General features: G+C 39.4%; 1 long non-coding RNA gene across 2 annotated transcripts in view; it reads right to left on the reverse strand.

Moving 5' to 3' along the window:
- Positions 1-9004, reverse strand: part of LOC140656955 (uncharacterized) — a 117697-nt gene extending 108693 nt beyond the window's left edge. For both annotated transcript variants that reach the window (XR_012044181.1, XR_012044180.1), the window contains exon 1: positions 8955-9004. This is a non-coding gene — a long non-coding RNA (uncharacterized lncRNA). The remainder of the gene's footprint in view (positions 1-8954) is intronic.
- Positions 9005-14978: the final 5974 nt, after the last annotated feature.

Genomic DNA, 14978 nt, shown 5'->3' on the forward strand with positions numbered 1-14978 from the left:
TGAAACCAAAAACTCAGTTTGATATTTTTCAAAATGTTTTTATTATCCATCTAGTCTTAATTCCATTATTAAGCTACTTCATTAAGCTAATACATTATTAGCTACTTCAAAACTGAGTACTTTCTCTGTGCCAATTTTAATTCCCTGCCTTCCCCCCCTACTTCTTGTTAGAGACAATGAGATTAAATTTCCATTAACATTAAACAAATATGCTTCCTGTAGTGTAATAATTTTTTTTTTTTAAATCACAACAAAAACCCACTTTTATTTTTGTGGTGGAAATGCACTAGTACTTGGTGTAGTACTAGTACTTTTTAAAACCACTATTATGGCACAGCTCTACTCCCTCAAGCAATAAGAAGTGCAGAAATACCACCTTCTCCTTAGACCAGTCTCAGAACAGGATTTCACATAATTTAAATGCCTGTATTATTCAGGGCTCATAATCAGCTTACTAGCCCTGAAACTGATAACTTGATATATCAACTGCCACAACGTCCTTCCTACTAAGAGCATAAGGGGACACAACGTCTTCAAACAGCCATCTTCCCTATTTATAGAGTGAATACAGTTCATCTTTGCAGGTTGTCCTGGAATGCATCCAGAGGTCAGCTCTCAGAGGTGAATTTATTAAGGTCAAAAATAAAACCTTAACTTGGACATGTTAAGTTCCTTCAGCCATTTGTATCTTTCTTCCAGAAAAAAAATATTGTCTATAATTTTCAAAATAAGAGTAACTTCATTCATCATTAGTTTTCAGTCCACATAGTCAAGCAGACAATATTACATCATCCAATTGTTCCCACTGACATCCCCATGCTCTGCGTTGCTCTGCACTGCTCCTCTGGAGGAGCGACACCTTCACCCTGGGAAGCATATGCACCAGGTACATCCGATTCTTGAAGTGGGGCTGTGCCATAAATAGCTTGAGCACAGAGTATGCTGAGGAGACAGACTGATGTAGTAAGAGGAGACAGGGCAGGATCCTGTCCTGCTCCACCAGATCAGGTTGCAGATTCTCCCTGGCAGAGCACCAAAAGCTGCATTTTGAAACCTACAAAAATTGAGTGCAACCACTAACTGAAGTTCTCTGTGTACTGGCTGGTCATAGAAGATCTCTTGGATTTACCGACACAAACTGATTCCATCTAATAGGTCTTTTGATGTTTGCGTATCAGTGCTAGATATTGAAGTGTCCTAATACAACAGGCTTTTATCAAACCTAGTGCTGCTATGCAACATGACATTACTGCAGCAGTAGTAACAATACAGGCTTACACATTTAATTGCAAATGCCAAAGCACAAAAATATTTTTACCTTGCTCTCACTGTACTCCCCACTCTGCTCACCAAGAACTGGTAATAAAAGGTAGATCACTGTGCCCTAGGTCTGTTCCAGGAACAAACACTGGGGTTTTAAAAAGAGTAACATTAAAGCAAGTTGGACTATTGGAAACCCTATTTTAAGTTTACATTCCTATTAATTTGAACTTATACAGAAACAGTAAGACTTCAAGGATTAAAAAGTCATTAAAAACTCAATTAGCATTTCTCTACCACCTACAAATATATAAATAGAAAAAAAAATCACTTGTTGGCCTTCAGTAATCTTCCCATCATCAACATATTCTTGAAAACAATTATAAAGTACATTATAGGACAATCACCTTTTAATTCTCTCTCCAAATTCCCATAGATCCTTCCTCAAATACCAAGCTGCAACCTTTAAAAAGGTGAGACCTAATTCATAAAATAGCCAATTTAAAAAAAGGAGAGGGTGTTAAAGAAGCCAGGCACAAGTGTAGCCCAGTAGGTCATTCCACACACAAATTATTATCCTCTCTTAGCTGCCACAGAAATAAGTACAAACAAACTCAGTTTATTCTCTTTGTGCCAGTAGTCATCAAGTAACTTTTCACTGCCTGCTTTTGGAAAATTGCACATATTCAAGTCTTCAGTTACTCAGACCCAAACCTGTGCAGACCTAGTGTTTTTAAATAGATGCTCCCTACTGAAAACACAGAATCACTCAGACTCATGTTTTGCTTCACGACTTTATATTAGACTTTCTTTTTCTTATAATAAATTTTCTGAGTTGCTCTGTCTGTATAGCTGTGCCAAAACTCTTTAACCAGAACCTGCAGCATCTCTGCTTTCTCCTACCAACGACCTCCAGGGAAGAGACCAGCTATTTGTTCAATCATGTCAAACACCACGGTGTGTTTGTGACTTGGTCAGAGGACTGCTGGGCCTTTAATTGCTACCTATTGTCAAATCATTGTGACAATTTATGAAGACCTGATAACTTATGAAGAAACACTATTAAGGAAAACACCAGACACTATTTCCTATACATTACCAAGAGAAAGAAAAGCCTGATTAGGGGAAAAAACCTAGAAGATAAATCTTTACCATTCATCAAACTTATTACAAAATTAATAGACCTAAATTTAATTAAAAAGAGTCTGAATCATCTTCACCTACATTGTTTTGGACATGAAAAAGATGTTGATAATTTTCAGCAATTAGCAATGCTTTTCACTTTCCCTGTCTTTTGCCAATGCTTCCCAAAAGATGCAAGACTTCACATTTTCTTTCCCCCTAAATACCCCTCTTGGAGTCAGATGTTTCATGACTTATTTTTATTGGCTGTATGCAATAGGCATGTTTAAGAAAGACCATTCATGGGAGATAATACTCTAGTCCTTTGAAAATAAGAGGTAGGGTATGTTGCTTTCTTTCTCTCAACTGACAAATAGCAACAATTTCAACCTTCTAATAATCTGCTGTTAAAGATGCTATTTTTGACAAATTCTGTATCAAAATAGGAATAAGATTTATCTATAAAGAGTCCCCAGATCATCCACCCCACATACATTTCAATTTATAAAAGGCCTCAGTGTGGCTTCGAGCACCTTACAATAAACATGAGGCATCTGACAAAAGGGGCCAGTATAACACCCCCCAGCAGAGAGCTAAAGGAACGGCATTACCAGGGTCAAGGACCTTGAAATAGTGAAACTTCTTTAGGCGAGCTCTCAAAATGGCCCCCCTCCCATGCCATAGAGAAAGATAAAAAGCATCCACAGTTATATAAAAATGGAAAAGAAATGCAGTTTGTTAACCTCAGCATATACTTTGGCATGAACTTACAACTTGAGCCCAGAAACTTGCCCACAGTCACACAGAGCGCATGAGGTAAAAGTTCTTTAAGGCCTATAAATAGCCTTGCCGCAAGCCTAGCCTTCTTTCCTTCAGTCTCCTATTTTTTCCTCCTTTTAGTCACTGAGACATGATCTGAACTTCAACTCAAACTTTATCATTTTCTTGCCTTAAGTATTTTAAATCTTGCAGTTAAGGCTGCATTCAGATGGTTATACTTCACTTAAAACATTATTAGTAGATCTGGCCAAAATCTAGGTAGGGGAAGCAGAGGAACAGAATAAGAAGGTACAGACATTATAAACAGTTTCACAGAGCCCTCTAAAAGAAGACTGAAGATATAGGAGGTAAAACACAAAAGGAAGACTACAGCATCTGAGGTTTTCTTTGCCATGCAAAATTACAATAAACTTCTGCGACAAAGCCTCCCACAAAGTTTCTTGGTTGTTTCTAACATTTGCACAGTTGTCTAACTGGCAACATAACTTCAACCCATTTTACTGGACGCTGTATGAACACATAGCAATACAGAACAAATAGGGCAATATGATTTACAGAATTCTGCAGAAGCTGTTTGTAAACAACAACATAGAAGAAACTTGGATGGCAAAGGATGTTGAAAATCTGATCAACAGGTATTAAATCCCAGCAAACAGTCAACATCTTCACAAGACAGAAGTGATAACACAATGGGGATACATCAAATGGGTCCACAAGGCAAAACCAAATAGTCTTACTAGACTGTTATGCTGGCAAGTGTTAATCACTTCCATCAAAAGTGACCAATCCAAATATCAACACACATCTCATAAAATGCAGATAGTGTTATGCAGCTTAAATTCAGGCTAAATAGAAGATGCAACTAGACAGTCCTTAAGTAGTAATAGCTGAAGCATTTAGAAACTATCAAAAAAGCAAAGGCAAATTCTCCCAGAAGTTCATGAATTATCTATACAGATGATACTCCTACAGCTGAAGTAAATCGCCTTAGTAAATTGTTTATTGCTTACCAGCTCCAGCTGAAACAATTTTCTACATCTAAGACAACACAGTCTCAGAAGATACAATCCAGATCATGTGGGAGGAAGTTGAGAGGGGTTTTTTTATAGACATATTTAAGTCCTATGCTTTACAGCATCTCTGAAAAATCTGGCAGCAGCATTAGTAAAAACACTGTTTTCCCAATAATGATAATTCAAAACAGAAAAAAAATCTCTTCTACTGCCATTTTATTTTTGTGACCATAAGCACCCAGATGCTTTAGAAGTATTTTATAAGAACTAACAGATCTCATAAATGAGCCATAATGGTTTTCATTAACTGGTCATTACAGCCACATTCTATCACTTACTAGATTTCATGGCTTTTTAAAATTATGGAAATAACACAAGTCAACTAAAAGCCAGACACACCTTCCTGAGAGCTGCCATGCTCAGGCATTATCACTAAGAATCAGAAAATATTTTTAAAAACCTCCCACATCCATTTATATTGTAAAGAAAACTCTGATATCCAATTACATGAAGTTCTGTTTTAAGAACAAATATGCCAAATAACATTAACCAGAAATAAAATATAGCTCCAGCATATTTTTTTCATAGCTGCTGAAGTTTTAAAGTTGCTTCAAACAGAAGCAAGAAGACCTGTTTGCACACCCTCTTCCAACCTCCTCAGCAGTTGCACTGACTACCCAGCAGCTGTCAGTTTGGCTTTCCAATGTCTATCAGAAAGACCAGTCTGAAGCCCATTTGCCCTTTTAATTCTGAGCCACATTATGTGGCTGCAGAAAGATTCATGCTTCCAATGATGAGGGAAGTTATATTCACCTCTTCTCCATGAGACAATGAGTAGAGCAAAAAGCATACTGGCTTCTTTCACTCACAAGTTTGGATTTATTAAAAAGAAAAAAGGCTGAGTGCAGATCCTTGTCTCACCAAGCCAGAAGGTTTGCAGGTACATTGCTTCCTCACCTCAGAAGTTAACTCCTTCCTTCCCTGTAGTGTTGGCAGTTTCATTTACAGGTGCCTGGCATTGAGCAAAAATTAAAGCTTGCATCTAAAAACAGCGATTTGCATTACAGAAAAACAATCTCTGCCTTCTAGCCTACCGTAAGAAAGAGAAAGTATCAGTGCTATAACAGCATTCAGACACAGGAAACCACCCTTCAGTCCACAAGCACATAAACCTTTTTTTGTAAGAAAAGCAAGTGCCATAGCATCTTTCCAACAAGGCAAAGCATAATTACAGATAAGGGAATATAGCCCTTATCTGCCAGGTCTTCAGATTTCAAGTTTAAAAGGTTTTCAATATATGTAAGATAACCCATAATTCACCTATTTTCACCAATGCTTTACAGCTGCCTTTCTTAAGAAAGGGAATTCCATTTTGTCATATTTTATACTGCATATGACCTTCCATAAGATAGTTATGACCAGATCCAACAAAGGACTTACAAATCCCAATCAGGGGCAACTAAACTCATTAGTGCTTCTGTATCATCCTCAGATGCCCAAGACTGTCCCAAACTGAACAGTTCTTATTGATATGTAGTTAGGATTTAGGTGAAAGGATCACTACCAAGTCCTCTCAGAAGCTCAACCACTTAAAGACACTTTGAGGAAAAAATGCAATGATTACCCTTTGGATGCCCCACTAAGACTCTACAGAATTCACTGTCATTGAAATGCAGTGACTGCAGCTGGCAGTGATGCCCAACCCTTTTTAAGTGACTCCATGGTCCGAGCAATCAACCAGTAAGCAGAACTCAAATTAGCTCTCTCCATCTAAGAAGTTCAAGATCCTATTTCCTGGACAGACACCATCATAGTTAACGAATTTGAAACAGTTCTTAGAACTGAAGTTTTAATTTCTAGTTCATGGACAGTTACCTGAAATTTGGTTATTTCATTGCCCTTTGTTTGATCTGGACCATAATTTTCCTTTAGCTTGAATATACTGTAGTTCCTTGCATAACTGCAGAAGAAATATAAAATGCTGTTTCAATACTGGACGTAGATGCATTTGGACTACAAACACGGATGGGCTCTGTAGTTTCCCCAGTCTAAAATGTGACAGTATTTCCCTCTCAGAGATCTGTGTGAAGACTGTTGCACTTATGTTTTGCAAGACATTCCATCCCCAGAATGACAGGCATTCCATCCCCAGAATCCACACACTAAAAAGTACACTTTTTTATGTTTGTTAAGTTACAAGGCAGAATTCTCTTACCATTCAGAGCCAATGAACTGACAGAACAAGGTAAAGAAGAAAGAAGTCATCTATATGTTCTGGTGAAAACATTCTTACACAGAATTTCTTTTAAAAAGACACAGAAGCATTCCATAAGACAAAAAATTTCACTATTTAGTAAAGAACAGCTATTAAGAAAAATTCAGTTAAGAACTGTTTCAGCTTTAAGTTGCTTAGCATAGCATAAATTGACTGCTGTAGCACACCAGGTAAAGCCTGACTTCACGTCTAAATATTTTCTTTTGCTCATTTCCTATGAGGGGAAAACCAAATTCATACAGAGATGATTGCAGATTTGGTCTTCTAGAAAAGCAAGTTTCTTAACAGTTTATTTGGACTTGCCTGTTGAGCCTTCCTCTAGAACGTAGTTTATGCCAGAAGTACTTGTTCTGTTGTGGAAGTAACAAAGAGATTAAGAATGTCAAACTTCACTAACACTTAACGAAAAATTACCTAGTTGGACTTGTTAGATCTTTTTCCCTTCAACTGAGCTGTGCATTGGGATAATTCATTGCATGGCTTCCAAAAAAGCTTTTAGTCAGCAGCACTTCGGTCTGCCTTAGGGTAAGATAAGCCTCCCGTCTTCATCTCCCATAGAGCTTTAAAACTGGGTCTGATTTCTCTTCATGTGGAGAGCTGCCATCTAACTTTCACTAAAGGCTAGATTAGGGTTAGATCTGAATCTGTAGCTAGTCAAGGAAAAAAAACACAGGAGTGAACGATGTCAGCCTGAGGGAAGTTCTAAACAATAACAATACTGCATCATGCAGCTTTCCTTCCTCCTTTCTAGTGAGCCAGCCTCTCTGACTCAAGAGTTCAGTACACTGCAGATATTTGTTATTACAATTCTTTACACCCTCTCATTCAAGGGGTTATCTGTAAGTTTAAAACAAAGTGACCATAGGTTATAACTTGTGTTGCTCTAGTGCATGAGAGGAAAGAGTAGGGTGCATTTCCATAACAGTCAATTTAACAAAACTGTTCGCCTCTTCCTCTCTCAATAGAAGTGACATTTATGTGACTGGGCAATAAGCAGCTCAGGGAGCTGATCAGCTGAGAACTAATTACTAGTGAGAAAACTGAAAGTCTTGTTCTAGATCAGTTAAGCCAGCTCACCCTAGAGTCATATGCATGTCAAAGCCAAAAGGAACATTTGGCAGGGAAAGTGGACCTGCAACCACACAAAATGAAAATGGGCTTAAACCACTGCAGGTCCATACTGTCAGATTCCCTTTGCTTTGCCTAGTTCAACTAAAGATTATTGGTGCAAGTGCTCAGATTATTAGATGCTTTCATTCCAGAATTACATCCCCATTTTATCTCAAAATGAAGTCAGTCACGTGCTTATGCCATTCAGGTTTTGAAATTCTTTAAGTGAAATACTGATATGTGAGCAGGGCTGATGATATATTACTGGACGATTTACATCAAGACAGGATTGCTTTCCTTAATCTGAGCTCTGAACTCACTCATTTCCCTGCAGCCACATAAATTGCATTCCCTGTACTGAACTGGAGTTACTGTTCTGCAGTTTCCAGTCATGGGTTTTCTCTCCCCACCTTCCCCAGTGTATTTGAGTGTTCTGCTGAAATATGCAGCATGAAGCAAACATGCATCTTGCAGAGCATGAATTTAAAAGATAGATTTTGGGGGTCTTGCGGGGTCTCCCCCTGAAGTAATTGGGAGAGGAAAATTATCCACAAATACAAAGTTTCAGATGCAATGGAGTCTTTAGATCCAATCACAGTTGCTAAGATTTTAATACTAGTGTAACCCCATAATATCAAAAAAAGGAAATTATTCATATAACTTCAGTAGTTCAGAAAAGCCAGCAAAGTATATTTTATTATAAAATAATATAGGCGGGACATAACTTGTGCATACAGTGTTAAAAATGTCAGTTCAGTCCTGCTTCTCTTAAAAACTGGTCATCGAAAGTTTCTCTTTTCTCAGCTTCATCCAGAAGACTACTATGTTTTCCAAAGCGTACTCTAAATTCTAGACCTTTACTATTTTAGGTCCTGCTGATAAAGGTCAGAAGATGAATAATCATAAAAACCGAGAACTGGGGTGGCCCACTTCCTCCTCAACCATCCTCCTGTGGATCCATTTATGTATTTGGCAGAGCTGTTAAAGGAAGTTGTTTATATTGTGCCAAACTGGTTTCCAAACTTCTTGAACATCAGGGCCATGCTCCATGATGGAAAAAAAGTCAGGACTCCTTTAGTGATCCCACTCAAGCCCTGAAAAGCTATTGGAGGGAGTGTCTGGGTGCTCAGGCAGGAACAGAACATCACTGCTGCAGCTCTGCTTTCTTGGGCTTGCTAAGAAGTGTTGCTCTAACTGCTGCACTGTTACTGCCTCACTTCATCACAAGTTAATTGCTGCACTAAATCCTGGGGATTAAGAAATTGTGAGGAAATATTGAGGGAAGCAAGTCTTAAAAACTGAAGAACAGTAGCAAAAAAAAAAAAAAAGAAAAAAATTTCTCGTTTCATCTGCTGCCATCCCCTGTCCCTTCCCCCTAACCCACACAGTCCTACCTGTAGTTTGGAAGGGTTCGGAATTGCTTCTCCACTACAGCGCAAGATTGCCACCTACAGGCCTCAGGAACTAGAACGACTCCACTCGGACAACAGCCTGAAATTGAAGAAAAATAAGCACGAAACAGGTTGTATTCTCCATACAAACTCAGGCCTTTTTTTTTTTCCCGTCTCAATACTTTGACTCAGAACATGAATCTACAGTTCGCAAGTAGACTAAAAGTTAAGGGCTATGTGCTGCGGCACAGAGAGATTAAATAGACATGATAAAAATTATTACATTTTCAATGAATTCTTCTATATATTCATGGCCCAGCTCTTTATCATTTTCTTATAGCTCTAGGAGATTGTGATATGCTCTTGCCTTTTAATTTTTTTATAGTTTTACTTTCCCTGTTCACATTTTGGTAATAAAGCAGAAGCTAAGAACGTATCCACCAGGACTCTCATGCACGGCAGACATGATTATCGTAAAATTGACTGGGTCCACACTGATTTTCAGAAGGAAAAGAGTTTTTTATTGTTACTTTTATCTTGGACTGACACTGAAATGGTTTTTGCAAAAAGTATCAGCATGCCTGCCTCTACAGACAAAAGCCTATATCCCAGTATACCCACAGTGAATACCAATTCCACATAATATTATTCAGAAGGAGGAAAAAGCACCAGAGATTTGTTTCATATATGATCTGTTTACTTCAAGTGGACATAAGTTTGGAAAAATATTTTTACTGTTACACTTTTCTCAGTAAGACACTGTAGAAAAAGTTGGCAAAGAGATGACCAGTGCGCAGCTTAGTAGCGGGCATGTAGGAGTGAAAAAGGTCAATTCTACACACATCATACGTAAGGAATAGTTAAATACTGAACACTTTTCTGCTTCAGTGACCAAGCAAGGTGGAGGAAAAGCCCTTGACAGGGGCAGTTCTAACCCTTAAGGCAAAGAGCTACATTAAGTCATGGCTTGGAGCATATCCTGGGGCTCAAGAAAAACAAACATTACAGGGATACCGATACCCTCTACAAACCAAGCCCCACAAATGTCAGATTTTGAAAACTAAACTAACTACATTTAACAGGTTCCAACCATATGAAGGTAAGCAAGTACACTGGTAATGCATCAAGTAATTTCGAACTCAGTCTGAAGCAAAACCAAACCAGCTGGTGTTTCTAGACTTACAATGGTACAGTGACTTTCTGGAGAACTGTATTTTCTGTATTTCTCCTCTTTATGAAGAAAGGTCAATCAACCCACAAAAACATATCTACCTACCTCATTAAAAATCCAGAAGCTTGACAAATAAATTAAAGCATCTTCATAAGGGACCAGGCACTGTACATAAAAGGTACATTCAAAGTGAAATGTCTACATGCTATGTAAGTGCCTTCAGCAAACAGAGCTTTTTTTAAATTTTAAAGATGTGCAAAAATCTTACCATTCTGAAAATAATTTATAGTCACATAGCAACAATTCACCAAGCACATTACACATCTGTTGTGGTTTAGCCCCAGTCGACAACCAAACACCACGCAGCCGCTCTCTCACCCTCCCCCCAATGAGATGGGGGAGAGAATCAGAAGAGCAAAAGTAAGAAAACTCATGGCTTCAGATAAGAACAGTTTAATAATTGGAACAACAACAACAACAAAAGAATAAATTGTAATGAGAAGGAAAACAACAAGAGAGCAAGAGAGGAACAAAAGCCAGGAAAACACAAGTGATACAACCACTCACCACCCGCTGACCAGTGCCCAGCCAGTCCCCAAGCAGCGATTGCTACCCCCCAACCAACTCCCCCCAGTTTATATACCAAGCATGATGTCATATGGTATGGAATAGCCCTTTGGCCAGTTTGGGTCGGCTGTCCTGGCTGTGGCCCCTCCCAGCTTCTTGTGTGCCCAGCAGAGCATGGGAAGCTGAAAAGTCCTTGCCTAGTGTAAGCACTACTTAGCAACACCTAAAACATCAGTGTGTTATCAACGTTATTCTCGTACTAAAATCCAAAACACAGCACTATACCAGCTACTAGGAAGAAAATGAAGTCTATCCCAGCCAAAGCCAGGACAACATCTTTTTCTGAAGTCAAGAAGTATGGGACAAAGTGACATTTAACTCGGTCTATTTTCTAGTTCCTTTTTCACTCTGTTTTGTAAGTTTCCAGACAACCATTAGCTTACCTGAAACACTGAAATCATCCTGCTGGACTTAGTCTGCAGTCAATCATGTACAACAAACCAGTGATCCAAGCATAACATGGTCAATATGATTTTAACAAAACAGTCCAAATTCAAGTGTATTTCAGCATAACGTTTTAACCAGTTTAGATTAAGCCACTTTAAAGAGAGGTAAAGTGCTGCAAATCTAGGTTTTGGGGGGAATTTGCACTGGTTTAATTTGGTGAACTTAAACTGGGGCAATTTTTTCCTGGATACACTGACCTGCCTGCAAGTGGCTAGTGAGAAAGTGGTGAAAAGCTCAGTGAAGGCTCAGTGAATTTCTTCCTACATCACATTTATTCTGATAGCTTGCTCATTTTCAAACAGAGAAACACTAACAAGAACATGAAAGAGACAGAACTTGCTGAACACACAAAGCTTCAGCTGAAATAAATGGTGATGCTGAGCCCTTTCCAAGATCACCTCTTAAAGCCCCTGCCTGGTCTAGAAATAAATGCAGGGAAGTTCTATCTTTGAAAGCAATAGGAAAAGGAGCCTTACCAGCTGAATAGCAGCCTTTCTTAAAGCAGAAAACCATGAACTGAGCAGTGACAATATCAAGAGAAATCGCCAATGTGAAAGCAGGTTGCAAGAAGTTACCTTAAGTGAGCTCTGTATCATTATCAGCCATTATTGTTTTTTATTTCTGGCTGAAGGAAGACTTTAACTTCTTCCTTTCCTTCCCCAGCCATCATCTACAGCCCAAAGCAGAAAACATGAACGCTAACCAAATGCACCAAGCAGAAATAAGGTGAAAAGAGAAGCACTGAGTGATTGCTACTAGCAATTGCAAATGGAAATCACAGAACAGGTTATTAGGAGACAAGCCTGATCAGAATCAGAGATGCACAAATAATGGAATGAAGTAGTGGTGGGCAGAAAACCCATCCCACAGACATCATCGTAGATGGACCAAACTAGTGACAGTACAGAGCCCTGAAACTGGAAAAGTCATGATACTTTCTTTGATCTCTCAAAGTAGAGAAATATTACCCTTTTTTTGAGAGAGAGGTGACATGATGCTCAGAGGGACTGAAAAAATTACAAGAGGCAAGAAACATTTTTTTTGGGGGGGGGGGGGGGTTTAACTGAAAAGGAAAAATAACGAAAGATCTCTGAATCGCAGTCCCTGTGCCTTTAACAAGTTCATTCTTCTTCTAGATGCTAGGAGTTTTCAATGCCAAGCAAGTTATCTTCTGAGGAGAGGGGAAGCAAAGTATGCAAGAGTTTGCAAATAGGTTGGATTGACATAGGACTGCCTATGTCCCAGTACTACCTGGGACCAGGTTTTCCTCATACTCATCATGAATAGATTATTCTGTTTAACTTCAAAGGGAATACATTCTCCATTTGTTTGTGAATATCTAACAGAAAAGGAAAGCTCAGAATTTTGTGTGTACATCAGCTGTAGTCCTCCAGCACAGCCTCTAGTTCGCAGCTATCATGCACTCATGCTTCATCCTATAAACTAGACCTAATAAGCTCTGGTCAACCATTGAAATCTGTGGTTAATGTTTAACCATTACAGCAACTTAAACTATTCTTTTATTTCCTGGTGTTCATCAGAAAAACTATAAAATACCCAGGAATGACAGAAGCACAGGATGAGACACAGACTACATAATTAATACTCTGACAAAAGCACCACCTTCAGTCAGTAGTCCTTTCACACTAGGTTGTGGAATAATTGCTGGAGGTGACTTATAAATTAAACTTACATTCACACTTTTAGGTAAGGCACAGCATTGAAGAAGCTTCCTGGGTGGAGTGCGGCTGACATGCAGGGAATCCATTCCACGGAAGTTCCCTAGGCCTGCAACCTTAGATGTTGTCAACATGAGGGGAACTTGGTGTGTTGGCTCTAAGAGGAACTGCTTGGAGGGTGGAGCGGTGCGGAGATACTGCAGCTAGGCTCTGTGATAACATGGGAACTTGAAGGTATCATGGAACTGATAAGCTGCATATTTACTACCCTGGGCCAACAGCCTGCCACGTTTTTGATGAAATGATGTCCTTTTGGTGAACTTTGCTCATTATAATATCATTATAATACCAAAACACACCTCCACCCCAAGAGCTACCCGCCTCCAAGGTGCGACCACCCCTCACTGAGCTTGCGCTTTGAATTTTCCTAGTTTATACCTCTAAAAGAGAAGCGAGAAAAACTTTACACCAATCCTAAACAAAGGTATGTATGACTAGAGTCACTCAAGCTCCACCTGAAAGGTGAAAAATAGTATAAAATAGCTTAAGAGAGAGAGAATGTTAGGGAAGACACCATCGTGTACCACTCTGACCTCTGGGATCAGTCGATGGGCTGAGCCTCTCTTCCTCCACATCGGGATGCCTTTGGGTAAGATTTGAACACTTAGTTACACCAAGTGCCTCCCCGGGAAACTCAGGAATCTCTATAGAGAGTTGCTTTATTATCTTTTAACATATTTGTAGCTGGCAGCATTACTCATACTCTCGTTATTTGCACGTGCTTTGCAGACAGTGAATTTATCACCAGTAATCCAAAAGAACCTGTGTGTCTGTTGCTTTAATAAAGTGCACTCTTCATTAATCTAGCCGTGGTAGTTCTCACCAAACATGACCAAACTCTTTAAGTGTGGCCATGATAGTTCATGCCAACATGACTAGACTGGGGGTGCATCGCGTTATTTGTGAACCCGTAATCATGAAGTTCAGTACGCTGAACATGACCCGACTTCTAATGTTGTCAAATTAACGCTGTCGCCTTAATCAACTTTGCAAAGCTGTTTCAGTGAAAGCCCTGAGAGGGCTCTGACAGGCAAACGTTGACTCTGATGGGTGGCTACCTATACTGTCCTTAGACAATAAACCGTTGACCAAGTCTGAGACTAAGACTGGACTTAGACGCACCTAGACTCCTCTCTGAGAAGGAGTTTAGAAAGCAAGGGGGTCCTGTCTGAACCTTGTGACTCAATGGGAGGGTTGCCCCCCCAGCCACTCCTCAGACTTCCACGCGACAGTAACTCTTAACACAACATAGGTAGTATCCAAATATTTTCTGTAACTCTATCTTACATAATAATGCATAAGCAGCAAATTAATTTCTTCTACTTTTCTCCTTTTGCCAGGAAGGAAGCAAAGATCCTCTCCCCACCCTCCCAGCTCTATTACTATTTTTTAGAATATCAAGGACCTTTGCTCTTTTCTCAAGAGCCATAGTTGGAAATAATGGGCAGGGATCAAGGGCTACAGCAGTTAGTTACAGCTGGTAAAGCACTTCCATGAACATCAAATCTGTGAAAGGCCTGTGTTGCCTTATTCACAAAGGGTGCATGACACAGATTTATGAACTTTGTGGTCCCAAGAGATCTCACCTGCCTCTCCTTGAGAATTGCTTTCATTTTCCCTCAGCATTAGCTTGCTTGGCCTCTCTCTCTTCCTACAACGATCTGCTCCCTGTATCTCAGAATGGGAGGAAAAACCCAAGAAATCAAATCACCCTTCCTCCCAGGTAGCCAGCTGCCTCTTCCTCTTCACATCCAAGGCTTCTGATCACCTCAATTTTTCTTGAAATATATTGAACTTCCTGCTCAGCTCAAGTTTCCAGGGAATAAATATTCCATAAAAGTATTTCTATCAAAGAATTTCACACCCGCCTCCTAACACCACCCAGAAGAGAAACTAAGGAAATACTATATCCCATTAGTAAAACCATCGCTAAGTGTTACTTAGCGTTAGAGGTTTGAATGAAGAGCGAGCTATGATTTGTCATACTCTAGGAGGCCAAATACTTAGTACAACCCTCCACTGTTATTACAGGACTTAGCAATA

This window comes from Ciconia boyciana, chromosome 9 (genome assembly GCF_034638445.1).
Source record: "Ciconia boyciana chromosome 9, ASM3463844v1, whole genome shotgun sequence".
Lineage (NCBI taxonomy): Eukaryota > Metazoa > Chordata > Aves > Ciconiiformes > Ciconiidae > Ciconia > Ciconia boyciana.